Source organism: Schistocerca nitens, chromosome 10, assembly GCF_023898315.1.
Source record: "Schistocerca nitens isolate TAMUIC-IGC-003100 chromosome 10, iqSchNite1.1, whole genome shotgun sequence".
NCBI classification, from domain to species: Eukaryota; Metazoa; Arthropoda; class Insecta; order Orthoptera; family Acrididae; genus Schistocerca; species Schistocerca nitens.
In genome coordinates this window covers 151,950,554-151,969,087 of record NC_064623.1, presented here as the reverse complement: position 1 = coordinate 151,969,087, position 18,534 = coordinate 151,950,554, and the positions used below count along the sequence as shown (strand labels likewise).

At 45.1% G+C, this 18,534-nt stretch overlaps 2 non-coding genes across 2 annotated transcripts; one reads left to right on the top strand and one right to left on the bottom strand.

The window, feature by feature from the left end:
• Positions 1–9,769: 9,769 nt before the first annotated feature.
• On the bottom strand, positions 9,770–9,844 carry Trnat-cgu (transfer RNA threonine (anticodon CGU)). The gene has a single exon. It is a non-coding gene; the product is annotated as a tRNA-Thr (tRNA).
• A 299-nt stretch (positions 9,845–10,143) lies between these two features.
• Positions 10,144–10,218, top strand: Trnat-cgu (transfer RNA threonine (anticodon CGU)). The gene has a single exon. It is a non-coding gene; the product is annotated as a tRNA-Thr (tRNA).
• Positions 10,219–18,534: the final 8,316 nt, after the last annotated feature.

Genomic DNA, 18,534 nt, shown 5'->3' with positions numbered 1-18,534 from the left:
AGGGGAATGATAACCTCAGTTGTTAAGTCCCGTAGTGCTCAGAGCCATTTTTTTAAGTCTGTGACATGGCGCCTCAAACGGCTTGGCCACTCTGCGCGGCAGAATACTTACGAATTGTTACATGAATTTCCCTACTGGGGAAGCAAAACAGCTGTCATTGATCGAAGTAGAGAATAGAAAGCGCGTCGGTGTGTGTATCTGGATCGTGTGGATGACCGTGATAAATGCTTGCACACTGCAGTGCTAGGTTTGTGTTGTCATGGATGAAAGGAGGGGTGAGTGTGAAATCCGTGCCAACTCCAATCGAACATTACCAAGGGGGCCGCAGAACTTAATGTCCCCATCCGACGGACAGATAACAAAAAAAACTGTGTCACATGCTCTCACTTCAAGAACACACTGAAAATAGGTCTGGAATTTAATCCGGGACATTAGCGCGAAGTGTGGTAATCAGGAACTTTGCCTATGCATGATGACGATGGTGTTTGGTTTGTGGGGCGCTCTACTGCGCGGTCATCAGCGCCCGTACAAAGTCCCAATTTTTTCACTGCCCAATTTTTTACACAGTTCAACCTAGCCACTGTCACGAATGATGATGATGATGATGATGATAATGAAATGATGAGGACAACACAAACAACCAGTCCCCGAGCAGAGAAAATCCCCAACCCGGCCGGGAATCGAACCCGGTACCCCGTGATCCAGAAGCACCATGAGCTGCGGACTTGCCTTGCTGGCCAAGTACTGGCAGTGAAATTTTCATTCACCATCAAGATTCTGTAAGGGATCCGTGATACCACAAACATAGATATTAGTATCCGACACCCAGGTCGATAGCAGATGGGAATCGATTGTCGAGCGCTGCGTGTCGCAGTGGGATGAGTGTCGAGTGAAAGCAGTACTGGAAATACTGGGGAAAAAAATGAAAAATGGCGGTCGAGCTGAGTACGGTGCCAATGGCGGGTGTGCCGAGTGAGGAGTAAATTGTACATACACCGGAGTGTGACAAATGAGCGCTTCCCCTTATCGTCGTGGGTTGACCCTCTTCAATACCTATTCGCCAGAGATGAAAAACCAAAAGTGACAAGAGCCGAATTATGCGTTTCGCGTCAACCACGTCGGTCAGCAGCAACCATGCATTGCAGTGAGGATTGTTGTGAATGTTAAGCATCAGCACTGCGTGTGGCGAAGCACTTGAAATCAGCAACCAATGAAAGATATAAACGTGATTAAACGTGTAAGGAGAAGGTAGCAACTGCCTCAGAATTAGTGTGTTAATAGAAAATACATATCAGTTTGTATATCGCAACCTTTGTGGTCTTTAATAATAGAAAAACTTTCAGTTATTAACTATTCCGCCTCAGAACAGTCCCACTCTGTTGAATCAACCCCGAAACCACAGCAGAAAAACCGATAGCCCTACGTCCATTAAGCACACGGTCATATATTCATAATAATTAACTGTTTGGCGGCTTCGGTAAATCACACAAAACCCAATAAAGGATATAACGGCGGTGTTTCAACTCGAACTGGCTTACCTACACTACTGGACATTAAAATTGCTACACCACGAAGATGACGTCCTACAGACGCGAAATTTAACAGACAGGAAGAAGATGCTGAGATATGCAAATGATCAGCTTTTCAGAGCATTCACACAAGGTTGGCACCGGTGGCGACACCTACGACGTGCTGATATGAGGAAAGTTTCCAACCGATTTCTCATACACAAACAGCAGTTGAAGGGCGTTGCCTGGTGATACGTTTTGTGATGCCTCGTGTAAGGAGGAGAAATGCGTACCGTCACGTTTTCGACTTTGATAAAGGTCGGATTGTAGCCTATCGCGATTGCGGTTTATCGTATCGCGACATTGCTGCTCGAGTTGGTCGAGATCCAATGACTGTTAGTGGAATATGGAATCGGTGGGTTCAGGAGGGTAACACGCAACGCCGTGCTGCATCCCAACGGCCCCTTATCACTAGCAGTCGAGATGACAGGCATCTTATCCGCATGGCTGTAACGGATCGTGCAGCCACGTCTCGACCCCTGAGTCAACAGATGGGGACGTCTGCAAGACAACAACCATCTGCACGAATAGTTTGACGACGTTTGCATCAACACGGACTATCAGCTTGGAGATCACGGCTGCGGTTACCCTTCACCCTGCATCACAGACAGGAGCGCCTGCGATGGTGTACTCAACGACGAACCTGGGTGCAGGAATGGCAAAACGTCATTTTTTCGGATGAATCCAGGTTCTGTTTACAGGATCATGATGGTCGCATCCGTGTTTGGCGACAACGCGGTGAACGCACATTGGAAGCGTGTATTCGTCATCGTCATACTGGCGTATCACCCGGCGTGATGGTATGGGGTACCATTGGTTACCCGCCTCGGTCCCTCTTGTTCGCATCAACGGCACTCTGAACAGTGGACGTTACATTTCAGATGTGTTACGACCCGTGGCTCTACCCTTCATTCCATCCCTGCGAAGCCCTACATTTCAGCAGGATAATGCACGACCGCTTGTTGCAGGTCCTATACGGGGTTTCTGGATACAGAAAATGTTAAGACTGCTGCCCTGGCCAGCACATTCTCCAGATCTCTCACTAATTGAAAACGTCTGGTCAATGGTGGCCGAGCAACTGGCTCGTCACAATACGCCAGTCACTACTCTTGATGAACTGTGGTATCGTGTTGAAGCTGCATGGGCAGCTGTACCTGTACACGCCATCCAAGCTCTGTTTGACTCAATGCCCAGGCGTATCAAGGCCGTTATTACGGCCAGAGGTGGTTGTTCTGGGTACTGATTTCTCAGGATCTATGCACCCAAATTGCGTGAAAATGTAATCACATGTCAGTACTAGTATAATATACTTGTCCATTGAATACCCGTTTATCATACCCGTTTATCATCTGCATTTTTTTCTTGGTGTAGCAATTTTAACGGCCAGTAGTGTACGAGTCGAGTGCTACCACACTGACGTGCGTTAGAGACCTCTGCTACGAAGGCCGGTGTGCAACATCTTTACTATATTTAAGTAAAGTATTGTTTGTACTACTTTGTAAACACCTAATATTAGTGATAAACATCATACAGGCATTCTCACAACCGTAGATAGGCATCCCACGCGCTTTCCAGGACTACCGTATTGTAAGGGCAACAGTGGCGGACCGTACAGCCTCCACGGCACAGAGAAGAGGGCTTGTGCGTCCAGACGTGTCAACACGGACGGTGACGAGCTGGTTATTAGCAATGGGACTACAGGCACCTCTAGCCACTGCATGGACGTGCACGGCTTCACTGGTGCCGTCAGAAGATCGTTGGAAGATGAAATGGCGCACCGTGGTCTTCAGCGATGAAAGCAGACTCTGTCTGCACGCAAGCGATGGTGGTGTGCACGTATGACGCAGACGTCTGTCTCGTAGAGGGAATTCATGCAAGACCCACCGTCCCCACCCCAGACATTATGGTCTGGGGTGCGATAAGTCACAACACTCGTTTACCTTCGGTGTTTCTGGAGGGGACGCTGACCAGCGCTAGGTACGTGCGGAATGTTGTTTAACCCGTTCTCTTGGCAGTTTTGCAACATGAAATTGGTGCATTGTTCCAACAGGATAATGCTTGCCCACACTGCCCGTAAAACTCAACCTATTCTGCAAGATGTGCAGCAACTTCCCTGGACAGCACAATCTCCGGACTTGGGGTTTGATGGGACGAGAACCTACTGGTGCAACTTGTCGACCAACAACTCTTACAGAACTATGTGTACAGGTCGAGCAAGCGAGGCGTAATGTATCCCAGGACAGTATTCGCCATCTGTACGACCGACTGCGTGCCAGAGTCAGCGCCTGCATTACCACCCCTGGAGACTACACCAAATGGGTTCAAATGGCTCTGAGCACTATGGGACTCAACTGCTGAGGTCATTAGTCCCCTAGAACTAGTTAAACCTAACTAACCTAAGGACATCACAAACATCCATGCCCGAGGCAGGATTCGAACCTGCGACCGTAGCGGTCTTGCGGTTCCAGACTGCAGCGCCTTTAACCGCACGGCAACTTCGGCCGGCGAGACTACACCACTTACTGATATGGGTACTTCAGCATGGTTCGATACCTGATACCTCAGAAGCCCTTGTGCTATTGATCTGTAAATGTAACCATTTCATGATCTCTATATGCACTGTAGCAACAATAATTCTTGAGTGAATTGAAAATCTCTAAAAGTGTGTACTAATGTTTTTGCAACAATGTACTTGTACTAATTATTTATCTGTAGCAACGTAGCAGAACACATACAACACCCACAATAACGAATTATTTTTAAAAATTTTACAAGCTTTCTGGTGTTCGGAATTTTATGGTCGGCAGTCTATGGGCCATTTATAATTACAGTTCCAGTTTCAAAACGCGGTTAAAAATGAATCCCTGCTCGGTATGACGTCAAATTTGAATGGAATGTATCAAAGAAAGCTAAAACGTTAAGGAAAAAAATTAAGGAAAATTTTCCCTCTATGCAGGGTGGTTCATTCATCGTGACCGACCCAAATATCTCACGAAATAAGCGTCAAACGAAAAAACTACAAAGACGAAACTTGTCTAACTTGCAGGGGGAAACCAGATGGCGCTACGGTTGGCCCGCTAGATGGCGCTGCCATAGGTCAAACGGATATGAACTGCGTTTCTTTTATTATTACATATTCGTGTAGTACGTAAAGAAATATGAATGTTTTAGTTTTTCGCTTTGTGATAGATAGCGCTGTAATAGTCAAAAACATATGGCTCACAATTTTAGACGAAGAGTTGGTAACAGGTAGGTTTTTAAAATTAAGATACAGAACGTAGGTACGTTTGCACATTTTCGGTTGTTCCAATGTGATACATGTAACTTTCTGAACTTATCATTACTGAGAACGCATGCTGTTACAGCGTGATTACCTGTAAATACCACATTAATGCAATAAATGCTCAAAATAATGTCCGTCAACCTCAATGCATTTGGCAATACGTGTAACGACATTCCTCTCAACAGCGAGTAGTTCGCCTTCCGTAATGTTCGCACATGCATTGACAAAGCGCTGACGCATGTTATCAGGCGTTGTCGGTGGATCGCGACAGCAAAAATCCTTCAACTTTCCCCCCAGAAAGAAATCTGGGGACGTCAGATCCGGTGAACGTGCGGGCCATGGTATGGTGCTTCGACGACAAATCCACCTGTCATGAAATATGCTATTCAATACCGCTTCAACCGCACGCGAGCTATGTGCCGAACATCCATCATGTTGGAAGTACATCGCCATTTTGTCATGCACTGAAACATCTTGTAGTAACATCGGTAGAACATTACGTAGGAAATCAGCATGCATTGCACCATTTAGATTGCCGTCGATAAAATGGGGGCCAATTATCCTGGGACAAGCGTAAGATATGCTCAGTGTGATGTGCACCGTTTTCTGCCACAAGTTGAAACTGAATAACAACATGTCGCACAACAGGTCGGAGTGTCCCATAAGTCATCTTCAGAATGTTTCGAGCAATGTGTGCCTTCAATTCAGCTACGTTTGTAATGCAGCACTGAAACTAGCATCTTTCAGGTAACCTCAAAGCCAGAAGTCATGCGGTTTAACACCAGGTGATGTGGTCGGCCAGCTGTAGGAAAATGACTGCTGATAATTCTAGCATTTACAAACTGCCTCGGTCGCATCTGCTTCACTGGCTGTGCAATGTGCGGAGGAGAGCCATCTTGCATAAAAATCTTCCTGCCCACACGTCGAAACTGCTGAGGCGTTGGGATGACGCTGGTGCGCAAAAGACTGTCATAGTGTTTACCTGTGACGGCACAGGTAACAGAACCCGAAGGACTGATCTCGAAAAAATACTACCCTACAATGCCGTAAACTCACATCACACGGTTACCTTCGCAGAATGAAGTGTTCCCGTTTGATGTGCCAGCGCATTTTCCGTTGCTCATATTCGGCAGTTCTGATTATAGTAATATATCCTTGGAAATGGAAATGAGCTCCATCTGTCCACAGAATGTTCCAGGGCCATTCATTGTCCTCTTCCATGAGTGCAACAAGTTCCAGAGCGAACGTTTGTCTTACTGGCAGGTCAGCAGGAAGCAACGCAGGAAGTTTCGTAGAATTTGATGCAGTGTGCTCACACGTATGCTCAAAGTTCGCACAACTTCAAAAAAAGTGGTTCAAATGGCTCTGAGCACTATGGGACTCAACTGCTGTGGTCATAAGTCCCCTAGAACTTAGAACTACTTAAACCTAACTAACCTAAGGACAGCACACAACACCCAGCCATCACGAGGCAGAGAAAATCCCTGACCCCGCCGGGAATCGAACCCGGGAACCCGGGCGTGGGAAGCGAGAACGCTACCGCACGACCACGACATGCGGGCGCACAACTTCAGAGAACCTCCTTTTGGAATTTCGTAATCATTTTCTCCATACCCTTCGCAGACATCGGACCAACTCATTTTTCATGCCCTTGAGTGTCCAGAATTTCTGCAGAGCCACTGGCTCACAGTCACCGTTCTTGTAGAAGAGGTTGACCAACAGATCGAGCCTTCATTGAGACAGTCATGCTGAACATCTCGGATGCAAATTGAGGAACAGTTGTGAATCGACGTCTGTTATTTTGCGTGCTAACAAACTGACAGTGCCCGGATATTTATTTTGCCATTTTTCTATTAGAAACGAAAACAAAGTAAGAACTGCATTTTTAGTGAGGAATAGAAAAAAATTTCATTTCGGCGTATTCATGAAAAAAAAAGAAATGTCCATAAATGTACAAATTTATAAGTGCAGTATCCAAATTAAGAAACATGATCCGGGAAGTTTCTGCACATTGGGCGCATCTGCTTCGCGTGTCTGTGACACGATTTTGTGAACGTTTCTATGCACGTGCCTCTTCGTAGCTCTATAGGCGGCTACCGTTTACGTCTACAATCGTTTGCGCCTCGCAGTTGAAATCTGTTAAAAAGTGTGTCCAGTGTCAGGGATTTCCTTGAGCTGATTCTATTGTAGGAGTGTATTGGCAGTAAAGGGTAAATCTATTAAAACTTCATGCATAGCGCGTCATTTTGTCACGTATTTCAGAGGTTACGACATCGTATCTCTTGAACTACGAGGGCAGTTCAATAAGTAATGCAACACATTTTTTTTCTGAAACAGGGGTTGTTTTATTCAGCATTGAAATACACCAGTTTATTCCCCAATCTTTTAGCTACACAACACTATTTTTCAACGTAATCTCCATTCAATGCTACGGCCTTACGCCACCTTGAAATGAGGGCCTGTATGCCTGCACGGTACCATTCCACTGGTCGATGTCGGAGCCAACGTCGTACTGCATCAATAACTTCTTCATCATCCGCGTAGTGCGTCCCACGGATTGCGTCCTTCATTGGGCCAAACATATGGAAATCCGACGGTGCGAGATCGGGGCTGTAGGGTGCATGAGGAAGAACAGTCCACTGAAGTTTTGTGAGCTCCTCTCGGGTGCGAAGACTTGTGTGAGGTCTTGCGTTGCCATGAAGAAGGAGAAGTTCGTTCTGATTTTTGTGCCTACGAACACGCTGAAGTCGTTTCTTCAATTTCTGAAGAGTAGCACAATACACTTCAGAGTTGATCGTTTGACCATGGGGAAGGACATCGAACAGAATAACCCCTTCAGCGTCCCAGAAGACTGTAACCATGATTTTACCGGCTGAGGGTATGGCTTTAAACTTTTTCTTGGTAGGGGAGTGGGTGTGGCGCCACTCCATTGATTGCCGTTTTGTTTCAGGTTCGAAGTGATGAACCCATGTTTCATCGCCTGTAACAATCTTTGACAAGAAATTGTCACCCTCAGCCACATGACGAGCAAGCAATTCCGCACAGATGGTTCTCCTTTGCTCTTTATGGTGTTCGGTTAGACAACGAGGGACCCAGCGGTAACAAACCTTTGAATATCCCAACTGGTGAACAATTGTGACAGCACTACCAACAGAGATGTCAAGTTGAGCACTGAGTTGTTTGATGGTGATCCGTCGATCATCTCGAACGAGTGTGTTCGCACGCTCCGCCATTGCAGGAGTCACAGCTGTGCACGGCCGGCCCGCACGCGGGAGATCAGACAGTCTTGCTTGACCTTGCGGCGATGATGACACACGCTTTGCCCAACGACTCACCGTGCTTTTGTCCACTGACAGATCACCGTAGACATTCTGCAAGCGCCTATGAATATCTGAGATGCCCTGGTTTTCCGCCAAAAGAAACTCGATCACTGCCCGTTGTTTGCAACGCACATCCGTTACAGACGCCATTTTAACAGCTCCGTACAGCGCTTCCACCTGTCGGAAGTCAATGAAACTATACGAGACGAAGCGGGAATGTTTGAAAATATTCCACAAGAAATTTCCGGTTTTTTCAACCAAAATTGGCCGAGAAAAAAAATGTGTTGCATTACTTATTGAACTGCCCTCGTATTTATCGTACAACGGTATATTTTCGTCGGTACATTCAGCAACATATATAGGATACTGTCTGCAAAATGTGTTGCGAATAGAGTTATTAGAAAGGAGCCAATAATTTTAAACGTCATGCATCTTGCCGGCTCAGTTTTCCTTACGTCATATCTTCTGAACTATGAGTGGTACCACGATATACTTTTATTGGTACACTTAGCGGCTTACATGGATTCTGCGTGCGAAATTTATTTCGAATACTGATAGTAGCACAGAAATAATACGTTTAAACGTCATGCATGATGCGGCAATTTTTCACGCATCTCATTGTTTATTACGTCATGTGCCCTGAACTATGTTAGATAGGTGGTTTTTATACCAACAGACACTGAGACACTGTTACCTGACAGTGAAGAATATTTGTACCAGTTTTGATTGAAATCATTCCAGTGGTTTAAGAGGAGATGTGGAAAACACACACACACACACACACACACACACACACACATATATATATATATATATATATATATATATATATATATATATAGGGGAATCGTTATCAAAACAAAAAAATTGTTACTAGAGGGCGCTGTAAGCGGAATAATCAATACGTATAATACCTTCAATAATCTACTGAGGTGGCAGAGTCATGGGATATCTCCTGGTAGGGTGTCGGTCCAGCTTTTGGCAAGTGTAGTGCAGCATCTCGACGTGGCATGGACCCAACAAGTCGTTGGAAGCCCCCTGCTGAAATACTGAGCCATGTTGCCTCTACAGCCGTGCATAATAGCGAAAGTGCTGCCAGTGCAGGGTTTTGTGCTCGTACTGAATTCTCGATTGTGTCCCAAAAATGTACGATGTGGTTCATATTCTGGATGGCCAAAAAATTCGCTCCAATTGTCCAGAATGTTCTTGAAACCTGTGGCAAACAACTGTGGCCCGCTGACATCACTGTTGGGGAACATGAAGTCCATGAGCGCATATTGTCTCCAAGTAGCCGAACATAACCACTTCCACTGAATGACGTTTCAGCTGGATCAGAGTTGCTAGTCCATTCCACAGTATTAAGGAGCCATCACCAGCTTTCACACTGTTTTGTTGACAATTTGGGTCCATGGCGTTGTGGGGTGTGCCTTACACTCGAATCCTACCATCAGGTCTTAGTAATTGAAATCGGGACTCGTCTGACCAGGCGACGGTCTCCACGTCATCTAGGGTCCAACTAATATGAAATGATAATTAAATGGACACCCTAGCTGCAAACAGGGGTTGATGTACTTCATTGGGGACATGTTGAAAATGTGTGCCCCGACCGGGACTCGAACCCGGGATCTCCTGCTTACGTGGCAGACGCTCTATCCATCTGAGCCACCGCGGGCACAGAGGATAGTGCGTCTGCAGGGACTTCTGCCTTGCACGCTCCCTGTGAGGTCCACATTCCCAGTGGTGTGGACATGCTGGGAATGTGGACCTCACAGGGAGCGTGCAAGGGATAAGTCCCTGCAGACGCTCTATCCCTCTGAGCCACCGCGGGCACAGAGGATAGTGCGTCTGCAGGGACTTATCCCTTGCGCGCTCCCTGTGAGGTCCACATTCCCAGTGGTGTGGACATGCTGGGAATGTGGACCTCACAGGGAGCATGCAAGGGATAAGTCCCTGCAGACACTCTATCCTCTGTGCCCGCGGTGGCTCAGAGGGATAGAGCGTCTGCCACGTAAGCAGGAGATCCCGGGTTCGAGTCCCGGTCGGGGCACACATTTTCAACATGTCCCCAATGAAGTACATCAACGCCTGTTTGGAGCTAGGGTGTCCATTTAATTATCATTTCATTTCTAGCAAAGCTGCATGGTCATCCACAGTAACTGTTCTTTCGGGAACAGATACTACCGTGATATATAGTCCAACTAATATGCTCATGAGTCGAGATGAGGTACTTCAGGCGACGTCGTGGTGTCAGCAGAGGCACTCGCGACGGTCGTCTGCTGCTTTCTTTCTTTCTTTCTCTCACTTGCGCCTTTGTCCCGTAATGGTCGCAGAGTCGGCGTGTTTACAACGGAAGTGGCAGTTTAAGTGAAAGGGGTGGCCGGATGCCCTTCCTGCCGCCAACCCATACCCCCCTCCCCCCCCCCCCTCCAGGACGGAATCAGTGGACCCCAGCTGTCTGCGTCTAGTGTAAACCATGAAATAGTGCGGAAGTATTACAAATGTCTGCGAGTCCTGGAACTGAGACGGGATGGGGGGGACCAGCCCGGATGTGGAAAACCGCCTAAAAACCACATCCAGGCTGGCCGACACAGCGGCCCACCTCGTTAATCCGCTGGGCGGATTTGATCCGGGGCCGGCGAGCCTACCCAAGTCTAGGAAGCAGCGCATTAGCACTCTCGGTTAACCTGGCGGGTGACAGTCGTCTGCTGCTATAGCCCATTAAAGCCCGATTTCGCTCATTGTCCTAACGGATACCTACGCCGTACGCCCTACATTGATTTCTTTGCGGCTGTTTCACCAAATGATGCTTGTCTGTTAGCACTGACAACTCTACGCAAACGCCGCTGCTCTCGGTCGTTAGGTGAAGGCCGTCGGCGGCGTTGTCCGTAGTAAAGCCTGGAACCTGGTATTCTCGGCATACTCTTGACGCTGTGGATCACACAATACTGAATTGCCAAACGATTTCTGAAATGGAATAACCCACGCACATTCAGAGTCTGTTAATTGCCATCGTGCGAATATAATCACGTGTGAAACCTTTTCAGATGGATCACCTGAGTACAATTGACAACTCCGACAATGAACTGCGTTACTATCGCCATCTGTATACGGGCATACCGCTGTCCCATGACCTTTGTCATCTGAGAGTATTACGTTCAAATTTGACGTCATTCTGAGAAGTGATGTGATTTTTACAGCGTTTTGCAACTGATACCTCAATTACAATCACCCTGTAGCCTGTAGTTGAAGATATAGTAGCTAGAGTTTGTTGAGAATATCGCCATACTTACTAAAGGCGACGCGTGAGAACAGATCGCCTCGCTCGCCACCGAAACGCTTGTTTGACGCGACGGGGGCGGATGGCGGCGTCGTCCCGTCCCCGGAGCTGGTCTTCACGTGTCAGGCTGACAGTAATGGGGGCGTGGCACGAGGCGGGCAGGGGGGCGGCCGAGACAAGGCGTCAGCAGAGACGGCGACGGCGGCGGCGTGGGTGGGGGCCCTAATTACGCCTCCAGCACCGGGGGCGCTGCCCTTCGTTCACCTGCCGCCTCTCCCCAGCCTTCCGTCCTTCCACCGCTACGCCTACGTCGTATCAATTAGAGCTGAAAAATCCTAGCATACATTCAGTTTTGTCAAGAAATGACATAAGATCATAACACACTACAGGCCATTAAATTTCCTACAGCAAGAAGAAATGCAGATGATAAACGGGTATTCATTGCAAAAATATATTATACTAGAACTCACATGTGATTACATTTTCACGCAATCCTGAGAAATCAGTACCCAGAACAACCACCTCTGACCGTAATAACGGCCTTGATACGTCTGGACATTGAGTCAAACACCTTGCATAGCGTGAACAGGTACAAATGCCCATGCAGCTTCAACACGATACCACAGTTCATCAAGAGTAGTGACTGGCGTATTGCGGCAAGCCAGTTGCTCGGCCACCATTGACCACACGTTTTCAATTGGTGAGAGATCTGGAGAAAGAGCTAGCCAGGGCAGCAGTCGAACATTTTCTGTATCCAGAAAGGCCCGTACAGGACTGCAACATGCAGTCGTGCATTACCCTGCTGAAATGTAGGGTTTCGCAGTGATCGAATGAAGGGTAGAGCCACTGTTCAAAGTGCCGTCAATGCGAACAAGAGGTGACCGAGACGTGTGACCAGTGGCACCCCATACCATCACGCCGGGTGATACGTGGATATGGCGATGACGAATACATGCTTCCGATGTGCGTTCACCGCGATGTCGCCAAACAAGGATGCGCCCATCATGATGCTGTAAACATAACTTAGATTCATCCGAAAAAATGACGTTTTGCCATTCGTGCACCCAGGTTCGTCGTTGAGTACACCATCGCAGGCGCTCCTGTCTGTGATGCAGCGTCAAGGGTAGCCGCAGCCACGGTCTCCGAGCTGATAGTCCATGCCGCTTCAAACGTCGTCGAACAGATGGTTGTTGTCTTGCAAACGTCCCCATCTGTTGATTCAGGGATAGAGACGTGGCTGCACGATCCGTTATAGCCATGCGGATAAGATGGCTGTCATCTCGACTGCTAGTGATACGAGGCCGTTGGGACCAGCACGGCGTTCCGTATTACCCTCCTGAACCCACCGATTCCATCTTCTGCTAACAGTTATTGGATCTCGACCAACGCGAGCAGCAGTGTCATGATACGATAAACCGCAATAGCTATAAGCTACAATCCGACCTTTATCAAAGTCAGAAACGTGATGGTACGTATTTCTCCTCCTTACACCAGACATCACAATAACGTTTCACCAGGCAACGGCGGTCGACTGCTGTTTGTGTATGAGAAATGGGTTGGAAACTTTCCTCATGTCAGCATGTTGTAGGTGTCGCCACCGGCGCCAACCTTGTGTGAATACTATGAAAAGCTAATCATTTGCATATCACAGCATCTTGTTCCTGTCGTATAAATTTCTCGTCTGTAGCACGTCATCTTCGTGGTGTAGCAATTTTAATGGTAACTAGTGTACGAGCCGTTCAATACACACTCCCCCAATTTTTTTTTGTTTTTTTTTTTGTTTTTTTGTTTTGTGACAATCGTTAATACAGGGTGTCCGGAAATTCGCGTTATATACTTCTAGTATTTGTAGAGGGGAGTGAGTACATAATATTTCGAGTGGGAACCCACGACAGGATACGTACCATTTCCGTTCTACGACGGTTTCAGTTCAGTTGTGTAATACGTTCAGTGAAAACTCTCAGAGTTACTTGTCCTGGTAAACAGTAGGACAGACAGGATGGCGTGTACTACGTGAGACGGTGCGCTCATGTCACCTAACGTCTGCCTTGCTGCGAGACTGTTGTAGGGACAGAGGAAGGTCTGCCCGCAGGAGTTCTGGTCGGTGCACTAGCAACTGTAGACGCACCAGGTGGGGTGTAGAGTGCGTACCAGAACGTGCTTCACAGGTACAATGTAACAACGGTGGTGGTCGCCACATCTAGCCACTGCATCAGTACTGTAGTGCGCAGCTCGTGGTCGTGCGGTGGCGTTCTCGCTTCCCACGCCCGGGTTCCCGGGTTCGATTCCCGGCGGGGTCAGGGATTTTCTCTGCCTCGTGATGACTGGGTGTTGTGTGATGTCCTTAGGTTAGTTAGGTTTAAGTAGTTCTAAGTTCTAGGGGACTGATGACCATAGATGTTAAGTCCCATAGTGCTCAGAGCCATTTGAACCAGTACTGTAACCCGAGTTCTTGTTTGTTTTGGAATAATGTAAACAAACAATGTTTCGTGTTAATACAACCAAATATGCTTAAATGGTAAATGAATATTTCGTTACATTTCCTTTCGCATTCTTACCTAGTAAGTGTACTGCGTAACGCCTAAATCAGTTCCTCAAGCACTTGAAGTGGATGAGTTAAACATGTGCATTGAAACCGTCACAGAACGGAAACGGGTTTCCCGTTCTGAATATTATGGAGTTAAGCACCTGCATTGAAATCGCAATGGAACGGAAACGGTAAGTTTCCGGACATGGTTATCTACTGACTCTCCTCGACAAGTCCTTGAAGTTTTTAAACGCTGTCTACAAACACCCTATGTACGAGGTATTCCAAATACCGACGGCAAAACTTCAGGAATCGATTCGTCATATAACAAGAATAAAATAAGTCTAGGAAAGATGGGCACTGAAATGCATACCTGGAGTTGCACTCTATCACAACTACGGCTTGGTAGTTCTGCTGCACTACATAAATGACGTCGTCAACGTTAGGATTACCGGTGGTATTGGGGTACTGGCAGCATTGGTAGGGAAAGAAACTGGGAGCCTATGATTTCTGTTTGTTTATTTCTCGTTTGGCACATAATTACAACCGCATATCGTGCAGTGTTAGTGCAGTGTGTATGTCTTATATTCTTACGAAACACATATTACATTTTGTAAGTAACAAAAATTAGTTGATCGCATAACTTCTGCAGTTTTATGTGACCAAGCAAACAATTAATTTTGATAAAAGTACAGTTTACAAGCACAAAGTTTAAATAAACTACATAATTATTGTTCTTTTTTGTGCTCAATAGAACGTTCTTAATCATTATTGAAGGCAAGAGTTTCCTGTTATTATTGATAAGTGCGTAAGGTGTTTATAAATATCAGAAACATGTTTTATATAAGCTCGAGGAAATGCTGATGTGTTTTTATTTTGCGTTTTTTAAAACTTTTATCTATTCCGTGAAGAAATTGCATTTTCTAGGGCTATATGATAAATCTGTATTTTTCTTAATGTTTTACAACATCCCTCTGTTTCGTATTACAAGAGCTTTCGAATAGTACCTGAATTAGACATTCACATTTTCAATTTTCCTATAAATACCGTTTTTTAAAGTAACAGGCAGGAGGACAACTATCATCGTCTTCTTCAAGGATTAGACCTTCTGGCTAGTTATGTCTCAGAATAGTTCACGCCATCTCGTTAAGGAACGTCCAACGTTCCTCTTGGCTGTTGGGTTATATTGTATTATCGCCTTAATTATTCTTACATTAGGCGTACGCTGGAGATTTCAGTCGGTATTTTTTTAGTTGTATTTGTAATATGTTCAACCCTTAGTTCTTGGCTAATATCGGTATTTCTTTTGTGGTCAGATAGTGAGCAGCCCCCTCAAAATCGGTGGAACTTCGTCTCTGGTGATTAGATTCCTCGTAATCGATCACATGTTAAGGTCCAACATAATGCTATTACTTTCTAGAATTTAATTAATGATACTTTCCGTACGTTATGTCTCAATGTACGATGTACAGTCCCACAGAAGTATCTTAATCTAACCAGTTTTAGCTGTGCATCATGTGACATGGAAAATTTAAAATTGCACCCTAAATATGTAAACTTATTTGTCCATCGGTAACAATTTCGGCTCTTATTGTTCCCAATCATTGAAATGCCATCACTTTTGTTTCATCTGTCGATATTCCCATTCCGTATTTCACGGTAATTTGCCTCAAACTGTGAACTGAAATTTGAAGGTTGTCTTCAGATTCTCCTATTATAAACGGATCATCAGTAAACAGCAGCGTCATTAAATTAAAATTCTCAGTCCTTATTGTGCTACTTAATAAACTCAACCACTTACGAAATTATATCGTCAATGTAAACAGTAAAAAGGGTGAGGGACAGTGGGCATCCTTGTCTGACTCCTTCATTCACTGAATTGTCGTAATCGCATGTGCTGGAACTCCCAATTTATTTAGTATTTCCCATTAAATTTTACGCTTTATCTTGGCAAACATCTTTTCAGAGCTGATAAAAACATTGTAAGTTGCCAATCCAAATTCCCTTCTTTTCACGGTTACTTGTGCCAAAGTGAAAAGAGAATGGGAATATGATTTATCTTTACTTCCACTATTGGTTCCAAGCTCTTGTGTGAATTCCTAAGCGATCAATCTAATCTCTTGCTTATGATTTTAGCAAACAGTTTGTAGCGTGAATTTAGCAAACTTATTCCTTGGTAATTTGCGCATTGCGATTTCTTGACTTTCTTGTAAACAGGGTCTACCGTATCTTCCTTCGTCGTCGGCGTTGTCGTTGTTGTGAGGCACCGTTATACCAAGTGGAAAGGCGCGTCGATCTTAGAGCATGAGATACGGTAACCTTAAGTCATTGACAACACACAACGGTCACGGTAGCACCTGATTCCAGAATAGCTGCAGTAGTTAGGATCTACGAACTGCCCCTCTTGACGAGGTCCCCGAAACTTAACTCGTAACGGGATCTCTTCGAAGCAAATTGTCATAATGATCGTCTATAAAGGCTTCGTACAACGATAAGAAATTTTACAGTTTATGGAATAATAACAGATACGACCAAACTGTCTTGCTTCTTCTGTTTTGTGGTGTCACCGTCAGACACCACACTTGCTAGGTGGTAGCTTTAAATCGGCCGCGGTCCATTAGTACATGTCGGACCCGCGTGTCGCCACTTTTAGTGATAGCAGACCGAGCGCCACAACACGGCAGGTCTAGAGAGACGTACGAGCACTCGCCCCAGTTGTACGGACGACGTAGCTAGCGATGCACACTGACGAAGCCTCGCTCATTTGCAGAGCAGATAGTTAGAATATCCTTCAGCTAAGTCAATGGCTACGACCTAGCAAGGCGCCATTAGCAGTATATTGTCTGAAACTATACTCACTTGTATCGTCAATAGCGATGTACCAAGGATGGATTAAAGTTAAGTATTCCAGGAGCTACGTACTTTTCTTTATAGCATTCATTACGTATCCTGTTTCAGACCTCACGCCATCCTGCGTGAGCTTATAGCGTGTATTTCGGTCTCCTCAAACCACACGGTGTCGGCACTTCTGTCGACACATCATGTTTTATTTAACGTAACTTTGTTCACAGTTTTATTTCGCATTCACCACTCATTCACACTCTGATGTGGAGTATATGCGAGTGCCTGAACCCTAACTCCCAGGTTTCATCGAAACCCTTTGATGAACAGTTCTGGTTGCTCGACACCAACAATCAATGATAATGATACAGTATTTTGTAATTGACTCTTCTAGTTTAGCCACCGCCCTCCACGAATGTTTGTTAGGAGTAAGACAATTACACACCTTTTCATAAATTGGAGCCAGCTCTCCGCGATATAATTAAAAAAAAACGGCCTCAATACCGCGTCCCTCGTGTGACGCGTATAGATTTATCCCGGAATTGACCGGCCTGTAGGTGTACTCAATTTAATGACCACACTTCGCTATCCGCGATTTCGTGTAACTAAATGTCCTTTTGTTACTCTGATCGTATGCCGTAGTTATTTAAAACCCGCCCCTACATTTTTTCACAACGCACAATTAGCATTTCTTTACTTGTTTATTTCTAAGAGTAAACGAAAAAATGACGCCGTATCATCGGCTTCGTCGATATAAAGCAAAACACCTCAATATGCCCAATTTTACCTCTTCTTATAGGATCGGCTACCTTACTCATTAATTTACTACATATTATTCCCAATAACACTAAACAGGTATTCCCGTTATATTTTAATTGTATTCAAAAGCATTTTATTATTATTATGACTGACCAAATCGTAACAAGTCGCGCGGCGTGCGTTTTTAACGATAGCTTAACACTCGCCCAGCCTTTATTCATGCAATATTATATATAAATGTACAGACAGGACCGCAAGATCGATCTCTCCATCGTAACCAATAGAGGCAAATACGATATTCAAGTTCCGTTACATCTATCTTGACTCGTATTGTTACAAGGGCGTACCAAAAATTCATCTCATTCGTCTGTCACATGTCCGCTCAGCCAGCAAACATTCATAAAATTAAAGAGTCTATATTTTAGTTGATCGGACAGGTCTTTAATCAGATGTATATTTATATTATCAGTGCCAGGCGACCTTTTGTTTTTTGTTTGTTTGATTACATTTTGTAACCATTGGATTGTTGTCAGATTTAAAGAGTCCCTAGTATTGATGTTTATTTCCGGTTCTTCTTTATTATCAATCCATAGACATTTGAAATATTTTAACAATTTATTTTCAGACATTTATTTGGAAAGTATCTCGTTCTTGTTTGTTCATGTGTTACATAATTTTATAGACTTTGTTTTGTCTTCCAGGAATATCTTGTTCTATTGCAACCACATATCGGTCCCAATGGTCTCGTTTAATTTTTCGTATTTCTTTCTTTACTAAATCAGATATACTTTTATAATCCTCACTGTAATTCACATTATTAGTTAATGTCAAGGTTTTTAGATAAGATTATTAACTTAACTGATGTGGTCTTTCCAAATCGTTAATCCCATTGTAATTACTTTTTCCTCATTCCTATTGATTCAGCAGCTGCGTGCATTATAACTTCTTTGATAGTATTC